The sequence below is a fragment of the Canis lupus genome, chromosome 23, assembly GCF_048164855.1.
Source record: "Canis lupus baileyi chromosome 23, mCanLup2.hap1, whole genome shotgun sequence".
NCBI classification, from domain to species: Eukaryota; Metazoa; Chordata; class Mammalia; order Carnivora; family Canidae; genus Canis; species Canis lupus.
This window is the reverse complement of record NC_132860.1, coordinates 44,643,470-44,665,606: the sequence shown is the minus strand read 5'-3', so window position 1 is coordinate 44,665,606 and position 22,137 is coordinate 44,643,470. Positions and strand designations below refer to the sequence as shown.

Genomic DNA, 22,137 nt, shown 5'->3' with positions numbered 1-22,137 from the left:
AAGTGTGTCCAGTTTAGGGATTAACCAGGCTTTTCAGCTAGTTTTGGGGAATACAACTGTCATATTTAAGTGGTTGTGCCTATGATTGTTATCTTCTGCTGGGTAACAAAAGCCCCCCAAATTAGTGTTTTAGGACAATGATTCCTTATTTTCCAGCTGGTGGATGGACAGGGCCAGAAAGTCCACAAAGGCCCCCCTCACCTGTCTAGGGGGTTGGTGCCTCTGTTCTCCATGTCAGCTGTCTCTCCACAGGGGGCTCATCCCTCAGGTCCTCCCCACTTCCAGAGTCCTTCTCACATGGCTGCTGGGGTCCGAGAGTGTAAACTCAGAGTGCCAGGCCTCTCACACCCTTAAGACTAGGCCCAGGAGTATCACGGCCACCACATGCTGTTGGTCAAAGCAAGAGACAAAGCCACCCAAGGATTTGGGGGAAATCATAAGGAAAGGGAAACTGACCCCATGTCTTGGTGAGAGCAGTGGTTTGCACAGTTAGGGTGGGAAGGAGGTGGTGGTAGCCATCTATGGGGACATCTGCCATGATGGTAAAATGCATCCTGAACTGATGCTTAAAAACGTATTCCCAAAAATTGAAGAATGTCAGTATTACTGAGTGGACTCTGAGTAAAGCTGATGAGAAGTAAGGATGACGAGTATAGTTATTATGCCCTCCACACCTCCTTAATGTGTGCTAGGCATGCTGTAGCATGCATTGCCTCCATAGTCTAAAAAACAGCTCTGAAAGGGTGGTTTTGTTATACCTACCTTACATATTGGGAAACGGAGGTTTGGAGACTTCGCAGCAAGGGGTCTTCGCAGCAAGCTATGCAGGATGCTGAAGGGGGGCTTGCTGCCTCTCTTTGCACCTCTGCTCCTACCGCATGTCCCTGCTCACTGCAGTGCCCCCACCCAGCTCTGCATCTGCCTCTGCCATGCCAGTCACACCCCTGTTCCCTATCTGAAGGCCTCTCATGCTGAGACTCTTTCTAAGCCTGCCTTTTGCTCAGTGACCAGATGTATAATGGCTTTTCAGTTAAACTTATTCCATCAAATATGTTATTCTTTGAAGTTGTCAGACTTGGCTCAACCAGTTAAAATTTTTCTTAAGAAGACATTTGGTGGGGCGTCAGGGTGGCTCAGTCAGTTACGTGTCTGTCTCCTGATTTTGGCTCAGGTCGTGATCTCAGGGGCATGAGATTGAGCCCCACATCAGGCTCCTTGCTGAGTGGAGAGCCTGCTTAAGATTCTCTCTCTTCCTCTGCCCTTCCTTCCCCACCCCCTACTTGCATGCTCTTTCTCCCTCTCTCTCTCTCAAAAAAAAAAAAAAAAAAAAGAAAAAGAAAAAAAAAGAAGGCACTTAACCTAGAAAAGTCAAGAGAACTTTGAAGAATTTAGAAGGGAACTTGTTATGTAGTTATTAAGACTTATTATAAAGCTACATTAACTTTAAAATGTGGTATTAATGTCAAAGAAGACAATTGGAACAGAATAAGGAGCTCAGGGTGAGCACCACCCATACAAAAGAATGATTATGCCACAGGATAAAGTACAAACCACTGGAAAAAGAATGGATGCTGCCAAGAATGGCTGTGGACAACCAGTCACTTATATGGAAAAGCACAAAATTAGATCTTGACTTCGTATCCGACACAAAAATAAATTTCAGGTAGACTAAAGGCCTAAATGCAAACAGGTAAAAAAAAAATACGTGACCATTTCTAGGACTATAAGTTTTGAGAAGAATTTCTTAAATAAGACACTAAAGTTCAAACCTTCTTGAAGAAAATGATTAATTCAAGTGACATTAACAGTCAGCATCTGTAAGGTTGAAAATGCATATACCTATAACCCAGCAATTTGGGTTATGGGTAGATCTAGAGAAACTCATACATAGGCATGAGGAGGAATGCGAAAAGTTGTTCACTGACGCATTGGTTATGATATAAAAGATTAGAAACAGCCTAATTGTTCCTTAGTAGGGGAGTAGGAAAAATAAACTGTGGTTTATTCGTATAATGCAAAAATATTTAGCAGTTGAAATGAGTAAACCAAATTTCTATGTAGCAACATGGATAAATCTCAAAATCATGGTGAGTGAAAACAAGGGCAGGAGGGTGTGTACAGAATGATCCTTTCTATGAACTTTTAAATGTAGGAAATGACATCGAACATCTCTTTAAAGATTTCACTTTAAGTAATCTCTATACTCAATGTGAGGCTGGAACACACAACCCAGAGACAAAGAGGCACATGCTCGGGGTGCCTGTGTGGCTCAGTTGGTAAGCGGCTGACTCTTGATTTTGGCTCAGGTCATGATCTCAGGATCCTAAGATCAAACCCTATGTCACACTCTGCACTGGGCATGGAGCCTTCTTAAGATTCCCTCTCTCTCTCTTTCTGGCCTTCCCCACTCTCTGCTCTACCCACGTGTGCACCCACTCTCTCTAAATAAATAAATAAATAAATAAATAAATAAATAAATAAATAAATAAATAAAGTTGCATCCTCTACCAAATAAGCCAACAAAGCATGCTGACATTGAACATGTTTTAATATAGCTATCTACATTTGGAGAAAAGCTTCAAAACATGCAAGGAGGATACACACAATGTTCAAAAGAATGGAAAAGAGAAAGGAAATGGGATTTTATATGTAGGGGGATTCAGTTCTATTTTTATGCTTTACTTCTAAAAAAGAATTTAGATTAAAGACGGCAAAATATTAATCTGTGTTAAATATGGGTAGGGGCAACATGTGCTTTTATTAAATTGCTATATGTTTCTCTTTCTCTCTCTTTCTCTCTCTCTCTTTAGAGGGAGGGGGGAGGCACAGAAAGAGACAGGAGAGAATCTTAAATGGGCTTCATGCCCAGTGCGGAGTCTGATGTGGGGCTCAATCTCATGACCTTGATTGAGATCAAGACCTGAGCTGAAATCAAGAGTCAGATATTTAACTGACTGAGCCACCCAGGTGCTCCAATTTCTTTCTTATATTTTTAAAAAGATATATTTTCAGAACCTCTAAAGAATGGTGACAAGGCTGTGAGATCCAGGTCAGAATGAGAGATATAGTTTGGAGAATGCAGATTGTCTTTGCGGTCACAGCCGTCAGCCTTCCAACCCAGGACCGTTTCCCTCAGACTCAACCCTGGTCCAGCCACTCTCTCTGTTTCTCTTTACTTGCTCTTCCCCTGACCTGCTCTGCTTTTGGGGACAGCTCCAAGCAGAAAATGTGTTAAGCCCCTGCTTGCCTCAACTTACTAATTCCACCTACCCAAACTCATTCCTACTTTCCTTTTAATCCTTAGACATTGGAAAGCCAGAGATGAATGATGATGATGCTGTTGAAGGAGAAGAAGTCCAGGAGGACTTACTCCTTGAAAATCTTTGTTTTTCAAGGTTGTGTCATCTATATTATCTCAGTGAATTTTCTTATCAAGCTTGTGGACAGAGCAGATGTTTTACAGAGCAGGTGTTTATGATAAAGAACTCGAGTCACTGAAGAGCTAAATCACTTCGCAGGGCATTAAAATGATTAGTGAGATGCCTGAAATTAGAACCTGGTCCAAAGTCCCAGTTTAAGGCTCTCTCTAAAATAATAGGTTGAGTGCCATATGTGCTAATGTAATATTATAGGTCCCAAAGCGAGTAATAGGAGGGAGTCCAGGGGCACCTGGGTGGCTCAGTGGGTGAGCATCTGCCTTCGGCTCAGGACATGATCCTGGGATCCTGGATCAAGTCCCACATCAGGCTCCGGGCAAGGAGCCTACTTCTCCCTCTGCCTGTGCCTCTGCCTCTCTCTGTCTCTCATGAATAAATAAATAAAATCTTAAAAAAAAAAAAAAACAAACTACCCACAGTAGTAGGTAGAACTGTGTCCCCACCAAAAGGGGTTAAAATCCTCACCTCCAGTACCTATGAATATAATCCTATTTGGAAGTAGAGTGTTTGCAGATATAAAGGGTGGGCCCCCTATCCAATGGCTGGTGTTCTTTTAAGAAGAGGAGAAGAGACAAAGATGCACACACAGGAAAGAAGGGCATGTGAGCACAGGCAGAGATTGGAGTGAACCAGCTATAGCTAAGGAACACCCAGGATTGCTGGAAGTAGCTGGAAGTTAGGAGAAGTGCACAAGGGATAGTTTCTCCTTCAGAGCCTCTTGAAAAATCAATGGAGAATCAATCAACTCTACTGACATTTTGATTGTGGACTTCAGGCCTCTTGAACTGTGAAAGAATAAGTTTATGTTGTTTTAAGTCAGTTTGTGGCAATGTGTTTTGGCTGCCCGAGGAAACAAAAATATTCACCAGGCTTGGGGTGATTCCAATGGAGGTGTTACCTTAACTGAGGACCAAAGGGTTGGGTAGAGACAGTGCCGGCAACATGTTCAGCAACAAATAACAGAAAACCGGCTTAAACAAATAAGGTTCATTTATTTTTACATAACAAAAAATGCAGAAATAAGCAGTCCAGGGCTTGTGTAGTTGCTCAATGCCATAGGTGACCCAGGCCCTTCCCATATTTCTACTCTGCCATTTCTAGCTCGTTGGCATCTGTTGTTCTCATGCTTGTTGCCTTATGATCACCAGATGGCTACTGAGCCACTCAGTCACAGGTCTGCATTCCAGGTAAAAAGAGGAAGAAAAAGGGAGTCTTTTCCAAAAATCACCAGCAGGCTTCTTTGATTTTAATGGTCAGAACTGGCTTATATTTCATATGGTTTTCCTAACTGCAAGGAAGGGAAGTAGGTATTTATATATTTAGGTTTCAAGCCTTTACAATAGAAGGACACAAATAAGAAGTTGATCACTGGTGTCAAGTAAGCCATTCTACAATACTTCTAAAATAGGGGTACCAGGTGGCTTAATGGTTAAATGCCTGCTTTTGGCTCAGGTCGTGATCCTGGGGTCCTGGGATCAAGTCCCACATCGGGCTCCCCGTAGGGAACCTGATTCTCCTTCTGCCTATGTCTCTGCCTCATTCTCTGTGTCTCTCATGAATAAATAAATAGAATCTTAAAAAAAAAAAAACCTCTAAAGTACCATCATTTTAGATCAAGATCATCATTTTAGATCAGCATGTAACAAGAAAACCAAAATAACAGTAGTTTAAACATACAAGATTCTGAATGTAGACAATCTAAGGTTAAGGTTGATATGGAACATCTACAATCATCAAGAGAGCAGATTCCTTCTTTCTCTTCTTTCATCCTTAGTGTTAGCTTCTATTCTCATTGGGGACTCATAAGCCAAAGTGGCTGCTGAAGTCCCAGACATCACAGTGTCATTCCAGAAAGCAGGAAGGATGAAGGAGGGAGGCAAAATAGCACACCCTAGCCAACTGTTCTTCTGAGAAGTCTTCCTATCACTATCTCCCATTATATTTCATTGGGAAGTATTGGTGGAGGTGAAAAATATTGCTTTATTGAATAAAAACATGGCTGTCCCAGTAAGACAGTTTGATATTGGGTGGACAATAAACAGCTTCTTCCACACAGGGTAAGTAAATTTAACCTCAGGTGGCAATTTTGACTTATTTGGAGTGATTTCCTGGAGGAATGCAATAAAAAAAGATCCTGAGGCAGTTAATCTGGGCTCATTAGGATGGTTGATGATAAATCTTGGTCATAGTCATGAGAGCTGGGGTGTAAAGACATGTATACACATGTCTTGAATTTGCTATTCCTGGATAGGTGGGGGATCAAGAAAAAAGAATACACTCTTATATCACTTCCCCTTGGAGCTCCCATGCTTGCACACAATGGCTGATGCTTACTGGTTACTGTGCAAGAACTGCCTATTGCATGGGTTCTTCTTCCCTTGGAAAGGGTGAAAGAAGGTCATTTGCTGGTGAGAGGGGTGACTATGTAGAGATGTACCTGTTTGCCAGCGCTGCCATAATAAAATACCACACATGGTTTAATAGAAGAAATTTATTTTCTCTTGGTTCTGGAAACTTGGAGTCTGAGATCAAAGTGGCAGCAAGGTTGGTTCCTACTGAGGGCCGTGAGGGAAGGTTCTGTTCCAGGCTTTTCCCCATGGCCTGTGCCCAAAGCCTCCTCTTCTTATAAGGACACCAGTCAGATTAGATTTAGGCCTATCCTAGTGAACTTATTTTAACTTAATGACCTCTTCAAAGGCCCTATCTCTTAATATAGACACATTCTTAGGTACTGGGGGTGAGGACTTCAACATATGAATTCTGAGGGGGGCGTTGTCCAAGAAGATGCTTTTTCCCCTCTGACTGAACCCTGTTCTGTCTGATGTCAAAGACCACTGCAATGTAGGGATGTCTGTTTGGGGTGGCCACTGTGTGCATGTGTGTGCACACGTGTGCACAGGAAATGCAGTGAGTACGAACTGGGGGGGGGGGGGACGTGGGGGATGGTACTCACCTCACAACAATTTCCTTAGTATTTGAAGCTATGGCTGTAGCTATACTATCCACCCTCGTTATTACTTATCTATTTACTTATGTTTAAATAAACAGACCTTGCCCTACTAATCATGGGAATATTATAAGCACTTGGCTTAGGCAGGAGCAGTTATAATCTATCATTCCCCTGTTTGTGTAGATTGATCCATGCATAGTCAGGTAGCTCAGGCTAAGCCCTTTCCTGAAAGTTTCAATGACATCTGGGAGAGAGAAGTTCTCCTTCCTTTAGGACCATTAAGCTAGAAGGCTGTAAGTCCAGAGCAGCCTGTGTCATGTCCCTTGCCATGTGGAGAAATTCCACTTGCAATAAGGTGGATAAAGCCAAAATACAGAAAGGAGCAGAGACAGAGAGTCCCTAGAGCATCTGAGTCCCTGAATATGGGTATCCCTAAGACCAGCTCCATCCTTACCCTTTCATTGGCTATAGAATCCAATACATCCCCTAGCTTTGGATGGTGGAGTTGGGTAGCCATCCCTGGCAATGAAAGAATTCAGATAATTCCCTAATAGATGTAATATGAACACTTTCAGCAAACTTTCTATCTAATTAGTGGGATCATGAACCACGGACCAAAAGCTTGAATTTCTAGGTTTGTTTCTCAGGAACCCTTTTAAATTTGTGGTTTCCTAATTTTTAGTGAGCCTGTTTAGAGCAATAGCTAGCTTATAGCTGTGGGCAGGTGGTTTTCAGAGGAAAATATTGTACTTTTCATTGAAAAGATGTTTTGGGGAACAGAAAATAGGATGGTATCGATATTTTTTTATTGTTTTTAAGGGTGGTATCAATATTAATTCACATAGGAAAATTATTGTGTAAGGGTCATTTAAATATTTCCCTTTAAACTAACCTTATAGCTTTTAACCTTTTTTCTTTGCAGATGTGGAATTTCTTTAATGGGCTTCCAATGGTGTCCAATTCATGACTTCCTTTTTTTGCTGCCAACTCTACAATATGCAATACAATTAAAAAAACATTTACATCTGAGTGCTGATTATTAGATATGATGGCCAAATTATATTTTAGATGAAGCATCCCATCTAAATTAGCACACTTATCTCTCTGCTCCCAAAAATATTTATAAGAAAGCTTCATATTGTGACAAAATATGCAAATTCCATTCTGAGGAGGAGTGACATTGCTAATAGCAGAGAACAGTGGCCTGACAAGTCTCTTTTCTCACAGGAGCTATGTAGAAACACTTGCCATTGAAGTTTTGTTTGCCCTTAAAAGTTAATGAATTGCATGATCTAATAATAACTAACTACTTTCCTGCTGTCATAAAGCCCTTAAAGCATTTCACAATCAATTAGCAGCTCAGGGACGTCATTATTATTGGCCATTTTGCAATATGACTGTATTCAGAGTTAATACAGAGTAGATCTTACTGCTAAGCAGTTCACAGCAAAGCTAGGTTACAAGTGAAACAGGCAGGCTTTCAAGTTTATAGGTAAAGTTTTCAAAGTCTCACCAGCTTCCTGGCCAGGTTTTTTGGTTCCTTGCTTTTATTGTTCACATATTGCCTTTCTCATTACTCACGCACTTCCATTAAATCCAACGCTGGAACCGAGCTCTGGTGTTTCTTCTTTTCCAAGTTGCTTTGCTGCATTGCTGCTCTTGATTAAATAAGCTAAATGTGTGTACCCAACCGAAGCAAAGGCCAACACTGCATCATTATCCAGGAGATTTGGTTGGCATGGGCCAGCCAGCAAGCAGGGTGAGTTAGGTCAGAATGGATTTTAGGTTAAGGTCATGCTACACACCGTTTAAGACTCACAGGCCCAATCTAAACATTAAAATGGTGTGCCTGGGTGGCTTAGTGGTTGAGCGTCTGCCTTCAGCTTAGGGCATGATCCCGGGATCTGGGATCCAGTCCTGCATCAGGCTCCCGAGGGGGGTCTCTGGTTCCCCCTCTGCCTATGTCTCTGCTTCTCTCTCTGTGTCTCTCATGAATAAATAAATAAAATCTTTAAAAAAATAAAAATAAACATTAAAATGCCACCAGCTTTGGAGCCAGCCCCTTGAAAGGCTATTGAATCCCGATACAACTAACAATTTGCTCACAACAACAGGTTACCTGAGAGATGATGAAAGGATGCGGTATACTTTCCCTAGAATCTTCGGATGTGGACGATGCCTGGGACTTTTTGAGTTTGGCTGGTTGGTTTGAATCAAACACAGGCCAAATTTAAATAGCTCTTTATAGATCCACCTAAGAAGAGTTTTAAGGTAGCTTGAAAAAATTTCTTTCTTTTTTTTTTTTTTTAAAGATTTTATTTATTTATTCATAGAGAGAGAGAGAGGCAGAGGGAGAAGCAGGCTCCATGCAGGGAACCCGACATGGGACTTGATCCTGGGTCTCCAGGATCACACTCCAGGCCGCAGGCGGCGTTAAACTGCTGCGCCACCGGGGCTGCCCTTGAAAAACTTTCTATACTTTACTTCTATTATTTGGAAGCTCTCAACCTGACTAGAAACTAGAAACTGAGTATCTTGTCTTATTGGCTAGTTTAAACCAGAAAGAGCCCAGGAGCCTGAGGTGCTCTCTATGAAGTGTCCCAAGCTGGGATATACTACTCAGCTTTCTTCTCTTGGCCAATCTCTGCCTTTAAGTGATAGAAAAGTCATGTTTTAGCAATCAGCGACAGTGTGGTAGGCTGAGTAATGGCCCCCCAAAAGATACTATTGTCTCAGTACTAGACTTTATGAATGTTACCTATATGGTAAAAAAAAAAAAAAAAATTGTTTTAAATTAAAACTTGCAGATGGGATTAGATTAAGAAGCCTGAGATGGGGAGATCCTGGATTATCTGCATTAAATGCAATAATTTGCATCCTTTTAAGAGGGAGACAGAGGGAGATATGACACAGATAAGAAGAGAAGGCAAGGTAAAGAAGAAGAAGAAGAAGAAGAAGAAGAAGAAGAAGAAGAAGAAGAAGAAGAAGAAGAAGAAGAAGAAGAAGAAGAAAGGGGAGGAGGAGGAGGAGGAGAAGGAGAAGGCAAGGTCGCCACAGAGCCAGAGCTTACAGTGATGCAGAAGACACAGCCAAGGAATGTCAGTAGCCACTAGAAGCTGGAGAAGCAAGGAATTTGCTTCCTGAGCCTCTGGAGGGAGCATGGCCCCGCCAACACCTTGATTTTGGACATCGGGCCTCCAGAACTATGAGTGAATGAATTTCTGCTGTTTGAAGCCACCCTTTTGTGGTGATTTGGGGTAGCAGCCCTAGGCAAATAATACAAACAGGCTGGTGAAGGAATATGAGGAGGGGACGGAGGGGATCCACAGTTGGGCCGGGATCTGACTCACTTGAGGAACGCACTGTGGTCTGAAACTGGTTCTGAAGGACAGTCTCGGGCTAAGTGTTTGGTTAATTACTAAAGAAATTAAGGTAAGTCTGAGACTGAGAAGTTTTGGGACTCCCCAAAACTTTGATTATGTTCACACCACAGACTGTATCATCTCTTACCTCTGCTGTTGTGAGTTTGCAGAAATGTCAGATGCTAACGGTCTGTGGAGGCATGTATTTATTTGACTTTCTTTTGTCTCAGCTTTGCCTTTGAATAATGGAACTTCAATTTGAGTGTTGTTTTCTCTGTTTTCCTTAAATTCATTTTTGGTGGGATACTCTATATGGGCTCCTCGCATCATACAGGTGAATCAGGAAAGCCTCTGTTGCAACCCAGCATCGTGGTGGCCCTTTTGGGCAAAAAGTCTGGCATCCTGGGGCCTTTGCCTGCTGGGAGTGGAGAGTTTCCCCCCACATCAGACCAAGAGGTGTCAGCACCTGTGAGGCAGCTAGAAGGGGTGAGTCTAGGGCTGCGTGAAGAGGAACTGCTTGGCCATCCCCAGGTTGCGTGAGTTTGGATAGGAAATAACACATCTATGGCACAGGGGCTCTCACCACTGATGAGAAGCCCCTCCTGGAAAGCACTGGTTGTGCTGCTCACTCTTAGGGGCTGGAGGAAATTCAGCTGAACAGAACAAAGTGATTCTAAGGACAAAATGGCTCAATCAAGTGAAAAACGATTTCAGAACTGACATCAGCCTGACATTAGCAGCCAGGTTCTTCTTATTATCTGCTTTTGAACCTCAGTAGGAGAACTTGTCTACCTTTGATACTATAAGCACGATGCTTCATGTTTAAAGATTAAAGCAGCTTTCTGGCTTGTTAGAAAGAAATCACATGGGAATGGGTTTCACAGCCAGAAGCCGGGCTTCCTCAAAAGGATGTCACTCTGAAGTGGGAACATCCCCCCTTCATGAATATCAATAAAGCCCATGATTAATTCTTTCCATTAGGACCCCTGTCTCCCACTACTGTTATGTATAGGATTGAAACAATATAGTCTGATTACCATTGTGTCCTGTGCAGTTTAGACTGTAAGTGCAAAATGTGAAATGTAAGGGGTGTTGTTTTTTTTTTTTTTCTTACATCTTGTCACTCCAGATGAGGATATGCTTTGGAAGTGGAATTAGAAACAATGCACCAGTAATTAAAGACTGGTGTCTTCCCTGAGACTAAAACATAGCCCACGGTGCCAAGATTTTGATTGGCAGTATGTAATTAAAAGTTGCTTTAAATGGTTACTAAACATCACCAGCTACAAAAGGGTGGGAGAGAGGAACCATTTTAATATCGGAATTTTTAAAAACCTAGACACATGAGGAATATGTGTAAAACATCTGATTAAACATTTAAAGTTAAATCTCTAGGGTGCACTGAAAGGGTTATACTCCACAGTGTCTGCTTTTTTGTTTACATAAAGCAATAATTTACTGTACACTGTATTTACCAAAAGCTACTGGCTAATATGTATAAATTTTGAGGGAATAGGGGGTCTTGAGATGACTAAATAATGGTATTTTAGAAGATAAAATCCAATATGCCTGGATTTATCCCTTTTGTTGTATTTATTTAATATAATTAAAACAATTTAAAAATATTAATTGATGATTTTACTAAATATGAATTTTACCTCAAGTAAAATTTTTAATTGTTGGTCAATTTGAGTACAATATTTTGGTGGGGAAGTGGAAGCAGCTAAGAGTGCAAAATGCTTCTCCTGCTCCCTGAGCAACATTTATGTGAAGGCCCATTTATTTACAAAAGCATCTCAGTTGCAATGTCACTAGGGAGTTGCCAAAATGTGGAGAAAAGCATTTTAAAGATTGAAAAAAAGTAAGTTGATTTAATATATGTATTTATGAGTTTAGAATAGTTCACATACTATGCTAGCGGGAGTCTGTTTTTGCTAGCAATATTACCCTTAATAGTCAAGCCCAAGGCCCGCTGGTTGTCCACATCCAGCGCACAGGCTGGGAAAAGGCGCTGCTGGCATCAGAGGCCACCAGGCCCTGCTCCATCCCTGCAGGAGATAGGTGGTGTTCCTATAACTGCCCTTACAGGGTGGCCGACTCTGAGCTTTCTTCTTTGGTACTTTAAGAACTCACCATAGAGATGGAACTTGACTGGCATCAAGTGAACAGGCATAGAAACTCCTGATTGGCATTGTTACTCTTCCCTAAAGAGAAACACGACAGGGCCCTGTAAGATGTCAGGTTGAGAGCATTTGGCAAATCTGAGCAGCTCAAGAGAAAAATGTTGCTAAATGAGTTCACAGCCAGCCCCTCGCGTCCCACCTTCTATTATAAATTGCTTTATAACTAAGGAAGAGGTGAAGATCTTTATTCCCATTGGAACAACGGAGGCTCCCTGTCAGGGCCTGATTCCATCCCGACTCTCAGATCAGCTATGGTGATGGTTCAGATTATTGTCTGAGAGGGACACGCTGTCTTTTTCAGCATTAGCAGTACCTGCTGTTGTTTCATCAAGCAACCCGCTCACCCATGGAAAAGGCTGGTGCTGCCGGTAAGTGTGATAGGAGGCAAAAGAAGCCTAAGCCATGGTCCCTACCTCAGGGAGCACTGAATCTGCTTGAGAAGACCTCACCTACACACGGTGCTTGTTTGCTGCTCAAGAAAGGAAGGAAGAAAGGAAAAAGGGGTAGTTCTGAAATAAAAACCATTGCTCACCATGTGATCCCTGTTCATTAGTTTTTACATTTAGGATTGATTTACGAGAGGTTCAGTGCTTAATTTTCTACACAAATGAATTCTTAGCACTAAAGAAACTATTTTATTTATTTGAGAGAGAGAACACAAGAGGGGTAAGGGACAGAGGGAGAGGGAGAAGCAGGATCCCAGGTGAGCAAGGAGCCCGGTGAGGGACTCGATCCCAGGACCCTAAGCCAAAGGTGGATGCTTAACTGACTGAGCCACCCAGGTACCCCTGAATTCTTAGCATTTTGAGAAACATTTAATACCTAGTAGTGAGGGTTCAGAACATTATACTACCAATATATATATCCAATACCTATTTTGCTTGCAACCAACCAAAGTATTTCCCATAAAAAGCTCTTCTTATAATTACATTCTCATCCTGATTGTCACAGCTGTAAAGTAATAGTCTTCCCACATCCACAAATTCTCAAGTTTCTGAAGAGAGAAAAAGCTTCACCAGTTCTCTGCAGGTGCAGGAAGAAGGAGCAGAGCCCAGCAGAGATTGCCTTTAGTCCCACAGCATCACGAGTGAAAGTGTGTTAACCTCGTGTCTCCCCGTGTCTCCCCTCCCCTTTCGTGTTTCTCTGACCTTGCTGAATGTGAAAGGGGCTGAGCCCCCAGCCCACCCACAAGCAAAGGAGGGGTTTGACTTAACAGTTTGACTTAACAGCATTTGATTAAAATACAATTCCTTAAGAAGTTTCCTGGAAATAATTTCAAATTTACAGAAAGGTGGCAAGAATAGTACAAAGAACTCCCAAAGAGCCTTTACCCAATTCCCTAATCCCCTGACGTGATATTTGACCATATTTGCCCTGACATTCTTTCTTTCCATTTATATTTGTACGTAGAGGCTTTTTTGAACCTTTGAGAGTAAGTTGCAGATAGGCTGTTTCCTTATTCCCCCATACTTGAATGTATACAAGGACATTCTCCTGTATAACTATAGTATAGTCATCAAAATCAGGAAATAAACTCTGATACAGTACTTCCATCTAATTCCCAAGGCTTGTTCCAATTTCTCCAATAGCCCCAATCATGTCCTTTATTGTTGGGATCAAACCCAGGATCACATGTTGCATTTGTGGCCACATCTCATTAGTCAGTGTGGTAAGGTTCCAGCGATATGCTGCTACGCAGGCTCATTGGGAGAAAAAAGGAGCCCTGATTTGTAGTGGCTGCCAGTTTTTATGGCATCAATATTTCCATCCTGGCCAATTTCAGGTTACCAACTTCATGTCACTATCGCTGAAATGCCGAGTTGGGGAGAGGTGTACACAAATGATTCTCTAGAGGGGATCTGAGCCACTTTCGGCTGGCTCTAACCCACCACTGACTTCCTCTGTCTTTCCTCGTATTTTGTGACTGTGATGGGATGTGTTTTAAGAGCACAGGCCAGTTACTCTGTCCTTCATTTGGGGTTCATCTGATACTTCCTCGTGGCTTTCATTCACTTTATGAACTTCGTGGCAGGACTACCACAAAAGCGATGCTCTATTCTTTCCAATGCATCATGTCAATGTGGATTAGTCCCATTACTAGAGATGATAAAAAAGATACCCTCATTCTTTTAGCACGTCGTGAGAGAACGTCTGACCAGGTTTCTCCACTGTAAAGATAAATAGTATTTTATACTTACTTGATAAGCAATAAGCATTTTAGGGAGAGATACTTTTTTAAATTGAAGTACAGTTGACTGTAGGGAGATGTTTTGACACTGCCTAAATACCTCGTTCCTCCTTAATGTTTTACTTGCTAGTTTTAGCATCCATTGATGATCCTTGCCTTAGTCATTCCTTTTATGACTGCCAAATAGTGTTTCTTTAATTTTATCAATCCTTCATAATTATTGCTAGTGGTCATTCTACTTTAAGGCAGATCCTTCCATTTCCCTCAATTTCTTTATTTATATTAGCATGGACTCATGGATCTCTATTTCGTTCAGTGGGTTATAATTTGTTGCTGTCATTATTTATTTTGTTGCTGAAATACCGCGTATTTGGCCATGTTGAGCCTCTTCAAGATGGTGCCTGTGTTTTGTTGACAGATCTTCATCATTCTTGAGTTAGTCTTTACTTTCTGGTACAAATTGCCCAGGTGCATCTTGTACCTTTCCAGCCTCAGCTCTGGAACCAGCCATTTTCCAGGGAACCTTGGTTCCCACTATTTAGTGGCCAAGAGCTAGGTATTAGATGTGCTCATTCTCCTGGAGTTTTTAATTACTTCTAGGCCTTTTCAGACACATGTAGGAGACATATATATAGAGAGAGACACACACACACATGCGCGCACACACACACACATGCAATGTGATGGACATGAAAATGTTATCACTCAGGTCCTCCTTCAAGGAAAGACTTGTTGCTAAGAACTGTGTTGCCTAATGTTCCACCTTTCTGGGGGGTAGCCATCCCACATGTAGTGACTGATAAATGGAAGGGTGTAAAGCCTGGTGATTTTGGTGCAGTGAGGAGCTCTGACAGACCAAATGTGCTCCAGAGTGACTTGGGCTTGCTCTGCAGTTCAATGATTCCTCCCTCTGCCCAATTTGTTTCCTTCTACATGTTTTGATCCCTAATAAATGTCCTACACTCAAAACTTCATCTCAGTGTTTGCCTCCAGAGAAGCTAATCTATAGTGCCCGTGTGCATATGCACAGACATTCGCACCTATACCTATAAAGGTGTGAATTCCCACTGTCACTCCCAATGCCATCTAATCACCATGGGTTGATTCCAGTCTTCCCCTCTCCATCAGCACTAATATAGTTTCTTATTTGCTCCATTCCTCCATATGTAAGCAGTCTCCTGACCAAGAAATATGTCTTCCCACTCCCAGCCCCATCACCTGACCATTTAGTCTAATCCTTGGCCTTAGCCCTGCCGACATCAGCGGCGGTGTTAGTCGATTCCTCAGCACCGAACAAGAGGAAGGGAATCCAATTAATTTTGCAAGATGGAGGTTATAAAACTTCATATAAGTAATATTTTTTATTTGGTTTGAGTATAAATTTCAATAGTGTGTGATGCTTGTTTCCTTTTACTAAGGTCTACGAAATTCACATCATAGTTTCATCTTGTGTCAAATAGAGAAAGAGTTTTTAGAATCCGTATTCTGGTACTTATGATAGAAGATGAATGTCCAGAGAAGGCTCTATTGCTTTAGGATGTTGCCCTATAAAAATAGCAATTGTTTCCAGCTGAGACAGAGGTCTTTGCAGAGAACTGCCTTCCCCAGAATGTGTTAGATTTGAATAAATGGATCAGAAGTGGATCAGGAAAACAGAAAGATGGGATATAGAGTCAAGGAGTAGCTAGAGTGAGTGAGAACAAGGAAAATCAGGGGAAAGTGTGTAGCTTAATCTGGCAGAGAAAGATTCACGTAGGGGGAATGAGGAACATAAAAGCCTAAGAAGTTATCTTGCGGAGGATCCTGTCCATACTTCAGAATTTTATCATGCAGGCAATGGAAGGTTACTCTTCCTCCTTTGAGTGATAAAGATCAGTCTAGCAGCAATGGTCAAGATGTGTTGCTGGGAGAGAGAGCAGTTAGGCCCTTATTTCAGTGGTTTGCGTGTTGATGACAAAGGCACTGGTGGAGTTGGTGCATCAGTTAGGATCCAATTAAGGAGGCAGACTCACTCTGAGTATGTGGAATAAGGATTCAGACAGAGAAGATATTGTGAGAGAAGCTACTGGAAGGGGGAGTTGGAAGGTCAGAGAAAAGTCAGTAACTAGTCCTCCTGAAGCTCCTGAGTAGAAAAGTTGGAGCTTCTTGGGGAATCAGAGAGGTATGTCTGGCTTCCAGAGTGGGACCACGAAGGGAAGATGGTAGAAAAGTCTATGGAAAGTTGTCACCTCTGTGTAGCTCCTGCTTTTGTAGGTCTGCAGCCAAGCGTCTGGTAGTGGGCTTGGGTTATGTTTAGGCATCTGGGCCAGTAGTTGGCAAGGAGAGCTACAAGTCAAGTAGGGGAGAACAGGGACAACCTGGAACCCACCTGACCTCAGCCTCTGTCTGTCACCACTTCAAATCATGACCTTCAGAGAGTAATGCTAATTCACACTATCTTCCAAAACTTTCATAAATTCCTTGTGTTGCTCTAGATCCTCTGGGAAACAGAAGCCAAAATGGGACTAGCTATGCAAGAGACTTTTTAAGGAAAACATCCGTGAAGGAAAATGGAGAGAGAGCCAGGGCAGTAGGGACACTGAAAGAGCCATCAGACCACAGTACAGGTCTGATCCTAGATGAAGGGGAGAGAGAAGAAAGGAAGGTTAGATAGATCAATTCAGCTCTAAGAGAGTTTTCCAAAGCTACTGGGGAGTCCTCAAGCCAAAGATGCCATCTGAGGAATGTCCCATCCCCTGGGTATGAGCCTTTCTCAGTATTCTTGCCAGGCTCAGGCATTGGTTCGGTGGTTCACAGAAATGGTGGCCAGGTGCCTACATGGTGATGGATATTAGAGAGGAGCTGTTGGCACTGGTCAATTCACTCCCTCCATTTGGAAGTGGGAGTATATCAGATATTTGGAAATCATTCTCATGTCCATCATATTCTTCTCTTCATCAACTCTTACCTGGACCATATGGGAGAATGGATTAAGTTCTGGCTTAACCAAAGGAGCACAGTATGTACTAAGCTGCCGGCAGCAGCAGGGATGAGCAGAGGATTTGAGAAGTGCCTCACAAAGGCACAAAGTGGCAGGAGTTGGTGACTAGAAGGATGAAGGGTCAAAGAGTAGAATGAGGTCAAACTGTGTCTCATCTAGTCTCTGAGGTACACTCAAGAGGAAGAGAGAAGGAAGTTAGAACAAGAGCTGCTCTGGAGGACAGCTGACAAATCCAGTTCTAGACATGTTGAATCCGAGGTCCTGGAGGGAGATCCAAGTGGAACATTCTGACAAGCATCTGGGAACACTACGTAGACTCTTTGGGAGAAAGATTGGATGGCGACACAGGTAGAAGGATCAGTGGGAACCACGAGAGCAGGCAGGTTCTGAGAGACTGTAGGAGAAGACGATTTAATCCAGGATCATGCCCACACTTGGGGGACTTGAAGAGGAAAGAAAGATCTCTCAGAGATAGAAGGAGCGCGAAGGACTGTGATCACAGAGTGCCACCCACACTTCGAGGGAGGAAATAGAGTCTCAAAGAGGGAAACACCAGCAATATCAGTGCTCCAGAGAGGCTAAGACATAGTCACTACATTTGGGATCACAAGGTCATTTGTACATAATGTAATTTCCAATGAGAGGTAGAGGTTGAAGGTGGGTCTCTGGACTGTACGAAAGGAGTGGCGAGGTAAAAAAAAAAAGTGAGGGGGTGCATGTGTTGGCTAGTGGAGCAATTTGCCCAGCATTGAGAGCAAGTGAAAGGTTTTCAAGCAGAGGTAGACTTGAATGAAATTATATGCCCATAAGGAGAAGCCAGTGGAAAGAGGAGAGATTTGACATTATAATCAAAAAGAATAAAATCCAGAAAGAGACTAAAAGAAGTAGAATCAAGAACTCGAGAGAAGGAGTGGTTAGTGTTAGAAAAAAAGTCCTGTGTATTCTTTTCCCAGATACACAGCCCCCTTTCCTGCACCCAGCAGAGGAAATCCTGGACCTTTCACAGAGGGCCTACATATTATCTTTAAACTGGTTAGCACCACGCATTTTTTATTACTGACAATACCTCATATGCCAATCATGTATTTGCAAACTACAAAAAGCTTTTGACACAGTTTTGCTTATTAAAACTAACTACATGAAGCAATTAATAGAAATATCTTGCAACTCACTGGAGAAGAATCATCCATAGATGTCAGGATTCTGGTTTTTTAGCCCTCCATTAAATTTAAGGCACAGGGGCTTGTTAAACTGGCTCTTTATTTGGGGATTTGTGGAGTTAGCATATTCTGAATGTCTTCAGCAAGATAATTTAGGTAAGAAAGTTTGTGCCTATCTTTCTGTGCAGGTGACAACATTCCAATGAAGTATTTTACAGAGCGCAGAACACAGTCATTAATAACCCAACATCCTCAACAGTCATGCATATTTCTTTTTTACAACGAGCATCTTCTTTGGTAATGGCAGGACAGCAGTGTGAATATCCTGCCACATTGAAATTCATGAAGTACAATCCATTTTATGAAATGCACATAGAAAGACTTTCTGCTCTACTCTTTCTAAATTGCTGTCTCTATCCTTATAACTTAGGGATTTGGGAAATTCTCTCCTGGTAATAATACTTTAAAATGCATCTCCCCTGCTGTAAACCCATTATGTCGATTGAACTACATAAAAAATTCTTAAAATATAGCCTGCCTTATCTATGGAAGGATAATTATCTGTGGAGGTTGCCATGTTTAGAAGGAGCAGGGGGAAAGGACTAATGGCTTGAACGGAGGACCGTCCTGGGACTCAGCATCTTTGTAAGAGCAGCTAGGAGTACATGCTGTCAAAATACATCAGGCAAATCAAAAGATTAGAATCCTTCTTCTTTTGTAAGATGAAAGGGGAAAATGAATAAATGCATACTTGGCATTGCTCTGGTTCAGTTCCTTTCTCTAGGCTGCTCTGCCAAACCTTGTTTATTGAGACTAACTAGGGAGAAGAAATGTCTGATTTAGGGAATGTTTCCAAGGAAATGCACTTTTGGTACTTCGAAACGTAAATAGTAGCTCAGACCAGGTGTAGATATTGCCAGGTGGGTGTTTTGGAAGGGCCAGTTTTGTGACTAGAGATGACCATGATTTGTAATTAGCTTAGTGACTACGTGTACAGTAAGTTGATGCTTCTAAATTGTGGTCTTTCAGCAACAGCTGGGTGGCTCAGTAGCTTGAGTCCGACTCTTGGTTTTGGCTCAGGTCCTGATCTCAGGGTTGTGATATCAAGCTCTGCATCATGCTCTGCACTCAGCATGGAGTCTCCTTGAGATTGTCCTCTCCCCTTTCCCCTCTGCCCATCCCCCCCACATGCACACGCTTTCACTCTCTCTCTCATAAATAGATAACTAAATATCTTTAAAGTGTAGTCTTTTAGCACATTTTTTACTTTTCAATCTTCAATATTCTTCTTGTGACTTTGTTTAACCCTAGTAAGTAATCTTCCAGAAATAAAGTTGAGTCATGTCCTTGTTTCATGAATCCAAATTTAGTGGGACCACAATTATGTAGGGTTTATTTATATGTGTGTGTATTTGTACGTATGTTTTAAGCCATTTTTATTTTTAACCCAGGAGGGAAAAAACAAACATTCAGTGATAAGCCACAGTGTCATAGAAGTTCCAAGGGTGGTTTCGAGAGAAGTGAATTTTACCATTAAAAAAAAAAAAAAAAATATATATATATATATATATATATATATATATATATATATATATCATGTTCCAGACACTGAATTAGGTAATTTCGTATTAGAATCCAGGATTTCTAAATCCCAGTCCAGGAACTGTTGTAGTCTGATCTAAAATAATCTTATTCTTATACTAAGAAAATATGCTTCCTTGAAAGACACAGAGAGGCTGGGGCTAGCCCTCGGGGTAGAAGAGGAATCAGGGTCACTTAGGTGGCAACCTCAGCTAGCTGAAACAAAGTAGATGACCCCAAATTAAGGCAAAAAAATTCACCCCCTTCACAACAAAGACTGCAAAAAACTCCGGAGGAGAATCAAATACTGAGCATGAAAACAGATGGCTTCAAATCAGCAAACTTAAGCTCATATACTTTTCTTATGATAGTTTCATGATTCTTCACTCAGAATCGATTTACTCTTATACTGGACACAATTTTAACTTGCTTGAATGACTGGTTTCTTAGCCAGGCAGAGATTAGAAGCAACCTGTTCCATTAGGGTGCTGCTAGTGGCAGCTGTAATTGCTCATAGAAGGAGGAGATAGAGTCTACTACGTCTAGCAGACGTCCAGACTCAATGCCTGCATGCAGATGATAAAGTGCTCCAATAATCCCCAAGTGTATTTCAACATTGTAGCAGAGAAATATGCATCTGACTAGTCAAGCAAAGATTAATTTATGTCCGATAGATTCATGTTAAGGTGGGGGAAAATATCTAAAACTTCAGAATGTTTGGGAGTAGAGTTTCCACTACATTTAGGTTTTATTAATAAGGGCCATTTTATTTAAGGCAGAGCCACAAAAAATGCTCTTTTCTCTTCTTTTATTTCATTCTTTTCCTCAATCATCTATTCATTATTTTTATCCATCCAACAAAAATCTATGTGGCTGAGGTGTTACAATATTAAGACATCAAGGAAATACTACCATTTTAGATGGCCTGATTTCTCATTGATGTTAAATCACAGGTCTAGCAACTCTGAAGACCCAATTGAAATCTGGGGAAATGTTTCTGAAACATTGATGAAAGAGAAATGAAGGACTTCAGAGCGTCCATGAGGAACCACAACCCAAGGCAGTTCTTTTGAGAAACGTTGAATTGTAAGCAAATGAATGTTTCTGGTCATGAATGCAGTGCTTGCGCATATAAACAGGTGGCAATGTTATCGATTCAAAAGAATAAGAGGGAAAGGGAATGGGGAGCAAACAGAAAAATGACAAGAAAGGACATAGATTAGAATAGAAGGATGAGGCAAGGTAAGTATTTATCAATGACCCCTTAGCTCAGGATACAGTAAATAAACTCTTCAACTACACCAAAATAGTTTAGTTTGACAACATACACAGTTCCGTTCAGCTACTTTACCAGATATTTTTTGAGCCCTGCAATAGGGAAAGGCTGCTCAAGCTATGGGATCTATGAGAACCAACTAGTTCCAAAAATCTTTGGACATGCATACACATTCATTGTTTTTAGATAACATAACTCAAGTATACCATTTCCTTCTGATCACTCTCTTTTCTTTTCCTACACAGTTGGAAACCAGAGAAATGAAGTCTTACCCAAACAGCCAAGAGCAATTAAAACAAAACTGGTTCAACAAAACTGAAATCGGCTAACCTGATCTTCTTTGCCTTCACGAGGGGCCCTTCCTACAACAGCATCATTTAATTTCCACATTTATTAAGCACTTACTCTCTTTCAGACACTAGAAAACCTGCTTTCAGGCAGTACTTTGGCATCAGTTATTTATTCACTAATTTACAAATTTATATATTTATGTATGTATATATATATATATTCTTTTTAAGCACCAGGCTAGGTGCTGGTATATGACCAATAAACTAGTTATATATATTTATAGCCCAAAAGTATACAGTCTATAAGTCAATGTGCTACCTTCCCCAGGGTATTTTCTCCATTTCCAAAATAAAAGCCTTCAAATTGGAGGAAAGGAAAAAAAATCTATTCATCTACTTTCTTAAGTTATGTAACGGGGGCCTGTAAATTAAACTGACATAAGAGAAATTAACAGGAGAAAAGGTATACACATTTTATTTAAAGTTAATATTTTAATTTGTAAAAAAAATATTTTAATTTGTATGCATGCAGAAGCTGTCATAGAAAAGAAATAAAGACCCAGAGAGGCATTAAAGACCTGGGGGCTTATATGCCATCTTAACAAGGAGAATACATTTGAAGAGACATAACAAGACAAAGGAAAAGAACTACTAGGGGCAATAAATTGATGAGGGTGTGTGTCTAAATATAAGGTTAAATATAATGGAAGATAAGGATTTTTCTATTAAG

General features: G+C 41.3%; 1 long non-coding RNA gene across 1 annotated transcript in view; it reads left to right on the top strand.

Moving 5' to 3' along the window:
- LOC140615602 (uncharacterized) overlaps positions 1 to 21,443 on the top strand; it is a 31,006-nt gene extending 9,563 nt beyond the window's left edge. Inside the window, exons 2-3 of the long non-coding RNA XR_012016099.1 lie at positions 20,795 to 20,927; positions 21,363 to 21,443. This is a non-coding gene — a long non-coding RNA (uncharacterized lncRNA). The remainder of the gene's footprint in view (positions 1 to 20,794; positions 20,928 to 21,362) is intronic.
- Positions 21,444 to 22,137: the final 694 nt, after the last annotated feature.